The 7021-nt window shown below is 42.1% G+C and overlaps 1 non-coding gene and 1 pseudogene across 1 annotated transcript; one reads left to right on the top strand and one right to left on the bottom strand.

The window, feature by feature from the left end:
- Positions 1 to 3568: 3568 nt before the first annotated feature.
- LOC114049372 lies at positions 3569 to 3785 on the top strand. The gene has a single exon (XR_003569864.1). It is a non-coding gene; the product is annotated as a small nucleolar RNA U3 (small nucleolar RNA).
- A 3116-nt stretch (positions 3786 to 6901) lies between these two features.
- On the bottom strand, positions 6902 to 7020 carry LOC114049366 (annotated as a pseudogene).
- Between the last annotated feature and the right edge of the window lies 1 nt (position 7021).

The raw sequence follows: 7021 nt of genomic DNA, 5'->3' as shown, positions 1-7021 counted from the left end.
TGGTAAAAAATTATTGGGAAACCTGGAAAGCAGTCTGGTAGAAATTGGGCATAGACCAATATCTTAACACCCATTTACCAAGAAAAGGTCAAAATGGATATATGACCTAATTATAAAAGAAGTCATCATAAGAAAATTAGGAGAGCATGGAACACATTACTTATCAGACTTACAGAAAGGAGAAGAATTTATGAATAACAAGAGACAGAGAGCAAGCATTGTGAGATATGAAATGGATAATTTTGATTACATTAAAGCAAAAAAGATTTTGCACAAATAAAACTAATGTAGCTAAGATTAGAAGGAAAACAGAAAATTGTGACAAAAAATTATAGAGTTTCTCAGAAAAAGGTCTCATGTCTCAAATACATAAAAAACTTTGTCAAATTTATAAGAATATGAGTCATTCTCCAATTGATAAATGCTCAAAGGATATGAATAGACAGTTTTTCAATGAAGAAATCAAAACTATATATAGTCTCTATATATAGTCTTGGTCAGAAAAATGCAAATTAAAACAATTTTGAGATATCATCATATACCTCTCTCACTACTAGAGAAAATAAAGTGACTGTCTCTTTTTGACCAATTTCATTTCTTAATCCTTTCTCCATAAAGAAGGATGAGTCCTAGGCTCAATTGAAGCAGAAAGATGGGAAGGCAATGATTTTACACAAGATTTAGTTTTGGATATCACTCTTAATCTGTTACCCTAAGAAAGGTCAAGGACCAAAAATATTTTCAGTTCTGCTAAATAAAAAAATTAAATTAAAAAAAATAATAAAATTCCTTCCTTCCACAGAGGGTACCAGATTTCTGTGACTTTGAATACCAAACAGGATTTTATTCAGAAGCAAACTGGAAATCTAAGATCCAGGAAATGAAGACTGACAAGACTGGATGAATGAAAAGGGAATATTAATCTGGCAGTATAGTCTAAGAGCATCAGTGAGGGTAAGGAGAATAAAGGCCAGACCTTCAATTATCATTCTACTCTTCCCCGAAAGAGAGCTTTATACAGTAGCCAGAGCTGTGGACCACCCCTTGCTTCTTTCTGGACTTTTATCTCCTCATTTGCTTCCAAAACATTGATCTCCCTAGAATCTCCTCCAACCTGTTGGACTATGCCCTTCTCATCCTTCTTTGCTGATTCTTTGTGTCGTTTCCTTTCATTGACCTTATTGTAGCCATAGTGTATCTTGTTTCCCTGACTCTCCTTTTTTCACTCACCATCAGCACTCATCCAAGCCTTGCCCTATTTCTCTAAATTCTGATGGCCTTGGCTCAGCCCTCATTTGGAGGAGTTATCTGTAATATCCAGCACTGTTAACCACTGCTTCCTTCCTGCTTCTCTACCTACCTACCTTTGCAATCTTCCACTGTCCACTAGCTGCTTCTCTATGGCCTACAAACATTCCCATATGTCCCCCCCTCCTCAAAAAACCCTCACTTGATTCTTCTATTCCCCAAAAACTATCATCCCATAGCTCTCCTGCCTTTTCTAACTAATCTCCTAGAGAAGGCCTCCAATTTTTATACTCTCACTTTTCTCTACTGTCTGGCTTCCAACCTCATCATTCAAAGAAACTGCTCTTTCCAAAGTTACCAGTGTTCTCTTAATCATCAAATTGGATGGTCTTTCCTCAAACCTCATCCTTCTTGACCTCTCTGCAGCCTTTGACACTATATTGATTACCGTCTTTCCTTGATACTCTCTCCTGGTTCTCCTCCACCCTATCCAATAATTTCCTCTCAGTCTCCTTTGCTGGATCTTCATTCAGGTCATGGTTACTAACCAATATGTCCCATAGGGTTCTGTTTTGGGTTGTCTATTTTCCCTCTGTCCTATTTGACTTGGTGATCTCATCAGCTCTCATGAATTTAATTATCATTTCTATACAGATAATTCTGGGATGTGTTTATCCAACCCAAACCTCTGTCTTGATCTCCCATCTCCAACTTACTAGTAGACATCTTAAACTCAACATGACCAAAACTGAACTCTTTCTCTTTCCTACAAAAACCTCTTCCTAACTTTCCTTTTACTGTTGAGGGGACCACCATTCTTTAAGTTTCACAAACCCACAACCTAGGTGTCATCTTTGACTCCTCGGTCCCTCCCAAGTCCAATCTGTCATCAAGCTTTGTCAATTCTACCCCATGAATATCTCTAATATATGGCCCTTTCTCTAGTGTGACTAGGTCAAGCATATTTCATCTCCTATCCTCCAGTGCTTATCCTTTCACTTACTGCCCCTTCCACCATCTCCACATCCTCAATCTAGCCTCTCCTTCCCTCTATCCCAACCACTTACATTCCATTTTCTCAGGGCTGATATAGGGACAGCGCAAAATGGCATCTGGGCCCTCCTACCAACTCTCTACTTCTTATTCCCCTTTTCCTCCCGTTTACTGCCAGTTGCCACCAACAACAGGGAAAGTGGGTCTGTCTTCTGAGCAACCCATCACACCCACTGATGCCTCCAAGAAGTTGCCTAGCATTGCCCCCCGCTAATGTGAGCAACTGCCCAGTGAAAGCAAGGCCCCTGCCTCCCAATTTGGCCCCAGCTCCCAGACCCAAGCACTACTTGCTCCCTGACTCAAGAAGATTGAGTAACTCCTAACTGCCAGAATCAAGTACAAACTGCAGTTTTTGGCATGTCTGGTATGAAATAAACAATCTTACCTCAGCCTCCCTTTCCAACATTATTGCACCTGGCTCCCCCTCATGTACTCCACACTCCAGACAAAACAAACTCCTTGCCTGACCTTCCCTGGTCACAAAACTGCACCTCTCCCTGCCTTTGCACATGGCCCCCTCCTCATCTCCTGGAATGCTCTCCCTCTTGATTTGGTCCAGCTACTGTCTTGGAATCCCAAGCTCCCACAATGACTCAGCCCAAGTGCAGGGTCCACAAAAGGCCTTTCCCCATTTTCCCAGTTAAGAGTAATCCCATGTTCTCTTCTCTACATTGTACATTGGATTCTCAGTGCTCCATGGCTGTTCCATTTTTCCCTTGTAGAAATGAAGCTTCTCAGTGATACAGAGTGTGTGTGTGTGTGTGTGTGTGTGTGTGTGTGTGTGTGTGTGTGTTTGTGTTTCATGGTGGTTTTGGACTGTGCATCTCCACCTAGGTTCTAGAAAGTGCCTGACACACAGTAGGTACTTAACACATGTTTACTGATTAATTGATTGATTGATTGTGGTGATTCTAATAAGTGCCAAGTACAGAGTGAATGCTTCAAAAGTGCTTGTTAAAAGTCAGGGTGTGTGTTTGAATTCATCAATTCATCAACTCATCAACTCATGAAGGTGACTGGTTGGAGGGAGGGAGTATGTTAATGAGGAAGAGTGTGGCTTGAAGGGTTCAGACAGAAGTCTTGGAGTTGGGGGAATGGGGCTGCCACTGACCTTTGGCTCTGTGTGCAAGGGTTTGGGGATGCACGTGGTGTGGATTGGCTGGGTGCTGGGTGGCTTTTGGGTGGAGACAGTAGAGTGTGGAAAGGTGGCCGTGAGTGGAAGGGTTGTGGGCTTGGTGGCGCTGGGGTCAGGTTGGAGTGTTTGGTTAAGACTATACTTTCAGGGATCATTTCTATAGTGTGTTACTAGAGAATTGTGGCTGAAAGTGTAGCACGGAGGTAACCACGAGGAGGAGCTGTGGTGTTCTCTTCTGAGCGTGAAGCTGGTTTGTGACACTGCTTATCAGCAGCTGTCACCTGCCATTTATGATTGTTCTTCTCTTTCTTTGGGAGGGGTGAGAGGAAGAGAACACAGACTGAGTGGGTTCTCATGTTTTCTGTGTGGTATTGGAAAATTAGATTGAGTAATTTTTGATAAGCGTCTTGGGAAAATTTATTGCTATAGCTTTGGGTGCATTGTTGCATTTACTTCATTTTGCTGACTTTTTACTTTTCCAGAGAAAGGATACTGGGGTAATGGACATTTAGGCTCATCCCATCCTTCCTTTCTAAGATTAAAAAAAAAATTTTTAAAAGGCAAGAATCCCTGTCAACAGCAGGTTAGAGGTAAGTTTAGAAACGGCAGTTGCTTCTTTGCTTTGTCTGTCCTTTCCAAAACACTCCTCTTATTATTTCCCATTTAGCCCCTGCTACCCTTCCCTCTCAACTCATAACCAAAATACAATCATGGGGACTTCCATCTTTTGTTAATTTTTTTTTCTTGAGTGGAAGATGGGGATGAGTTTAAATCACCAACATTTCCCCCAATATCCTTCTGTCTACTCTAGAAATAGAAAGAAAAAAAAGAGAGAGAGAAAATTCAATAAAACCAATGATAAGAGCAAACATGTTTAATCCCTTTCCAGTAATTTAGGGGCAGGCTAGTTGGTGCAAGCGTCTGGCTTCAGATACTTACTAGCTTTGTGAGCATGGGCAAGTCATTTAACCCTGTTTGCCTCAGTTTCTTCATCTATAAAATGAGTTGGAGAAGAAAATAGCAAATTACTCCAGTATCTTTGCCAAGAAAACCCCAAATGGGGTCACCAAGTGTCAGGCACAATTCAATAAGAAAAACCAGTAGTTCATCTCCAGCATAAGAACCTAGGAACAAGGGGGGAAAGGCAACCTGAATATCTGGCTACAGAGGGGTTGGAATGGGTTGGAGGTAGGGGGTGGGTAGGGCCAGGGCAGGGTGAGGAGGAGCTGGGCCTGGAATTGAGGCCAGTGGCTGCATTCAGGTAGATGTCTAGCAGCTCTGGTTCACTGAGACTATAAGCTCCCTCCCCTTACAGACCAGAAAGGATCCTTTGAATGGGGTAGAGAATAGCTGGTCCACCAACCTCTGGCAGGCAGGGAGAATGGAAGGACCAGCTTACCTGGACTGCCACCTGGTGCCTCTCCCCACGTATTGTCTAAGTGTGATCAATTAGAATGGACCAAATGGAAACTAATGCCTTTGTGAGCTGACAAAAAAAAAATATTAAAACAAAGTCAAAAGGCTGAAAAAAATCTAAGCAAATATAAGGTTATCTCAAAGTGAAAGCAATTGGTCTGGGAAATAGAAATCTTAAGGGGGCAGCTAGGTGGTGCAGTGGATAGAGCACAGGCCCTGGATTCAGGAGGACCTGAGTTCAAATTCGGCCTCAGACAAGTAACACTTACTAGCTGTGTGACCCTGGGCAAGTCACTTAAGCCCATTGCCTAACCAAAATAAAAACAAAACAAAACAAAAACAAACAAAAAAGAAACCTTAAAAGAAAATTGCCCTGATCCCTTAGAATTAGAGGCCAAAATGGAAATAGGAAAAAATAAATTCTACCGAAACCCTAAAATGAAAACTTTCAAAGTAAAGGAAGATGGAGAGGGAGAAATAAATGGGAGAAGGGGAAAAGGAAGGGAAGGAGAAGAGAGAGGAAAGTGGAGGAAGTGAAAGGGAAAGGGGTAATGGAAGGAGAGAGGAAGTCTTATACTTGAAAGAACAATGGGGTTGGAGTTGATGGCAGGGATTGGAGTTAGGGTAAAGACCAGTCATATTTAAAGTAAAATAACAGTCATTTCCATCTATTAATTATTTTTTTAAATGGACTGCTATTTTGAGGTTTGTTTTTTTTTCCTTACATTGCCAAAATTTCTCCCTGCATCCATTTCATCTATCCTTCACAGAGAACCATTGCATATAAGGAATAATACAATTAAAAGAAAAAAAATAGGAAGAATAAAGAGAAAATAATGCGCAAAGGCAATTGATATATTAAGCATATTAATTTCATACCATTAATTCATCTCCAAGGTCAGAACTGAGAAAGAGGTGAAATTCAGCCCGGGAATCCCACCTGTTAGTAGAATTTGAGAGGAACATTGGGGTTTGGACCAGAAGAAGGGACTGAGCATCGAGGAGAGTGTCAAGGAGTTGGGACCCACTGAGACTATAAGCTTCCTTCACTGATTGACCAGAACGGATCATGCAGAGACGTAGAGGATGGTGGGCCCACCACCTCTGGCAGGCAGGGAGAATGGGAGGATCAGCTTAGCTTGACCATCATGTGATTCCCCCCCCCCCCCCACATATTGCACCCTTAGCTTCCTGAAAATCCTTTCACTGGTTTGGGACATGCTCTGCTGTAGGTGAGAGATGGCTAGAAAGCCAAAACCAAACCCTTCTCTTCCTCATGAACATCACAAACATACACACACAATGCAATCATATCTAGGCATACATATAGATATGTTTCCCTCCAGGCTCCAGCCTTGCTCCTGTACCTCACCCATCTCACAGTCAACCTTCTTTTGTAGGAAAAGAAAAAACCCATTCATTCACTAGACATTGTGGACTTGTCCTCCAGCTCTCCAAAGAAATGGGGGGAGGCTGCCTCTCCCCAACTCCAAAGCTGACATTGGTCATCACAATGATGAAGCACACATCCTGACCTTTTACAAACACTTTCACAAACCATAGGTTCTACTGCCTGGCTCTCCATAGTTTGGGGGTTGCCACTAGGGGGCGGTGAGGTGAGTGTTTCTGGGGAAGTGGCAATGAGGAGATAAGATAGTGAGTGACACCATGAAGCAAAGGAAGTGATGAAAAGAGCTATTAAAGTGAAGGAGAAAGACAGAGTAGAGGCATGGGGCCTTGAAGGAATTGCACAGGAGACTTTTTCTGAGAAGCTGTATGGCTTTTTAGTTAGCTTAGAAACAAGTGGAATGGTAGGTTTGAATAAAAGAAAAGCCTGATAGCAGAGAAAGATGAGAAGAGTAAGAAAGCACAGAATTCTCTCATTATAGGAGTCATGGCCAGGGAACCCTAGAAATATAACTTCAGCCCCGATATTAAACTTACTTCTGAAATCCAAAGATAACACTAAACGTGGCTTGACAAGGACAAAGGCTACTAACAAAACAGCAAGATCTGATTTTTGGTAACATGAAAAGCAGAAGGAGCCACTCAGCCTGTGTTCTCTCCCTCTTGCCCCTCCAGAAGGAAGAGAAGAACGATCATCAATGACATGTAACAACCGCTAACAAGCAGTGTCACAAACCGGCTTCACGCTCAGAAGAGAACACC

This window comes from Vombatus ursinus, unplaced genomic scaffold (genome assembly GCF_900497805.2).
Source record: "Vombatus ursinus unplaced genomic scaffold, bare-nosed wombat genome assembly UNPS02014797.1, whole genome shotgun sequence".
NCBI lineage: Eukaryota > Metazoa > Chordata > Mammalia > Diprotodontia > Vombatidae > Vombatus > Vombatus ursinus.
Note: the sequence above shows the minus strand (reverse complement) of the source record. Positions and strands in the feature narration are given on the sequence as shown.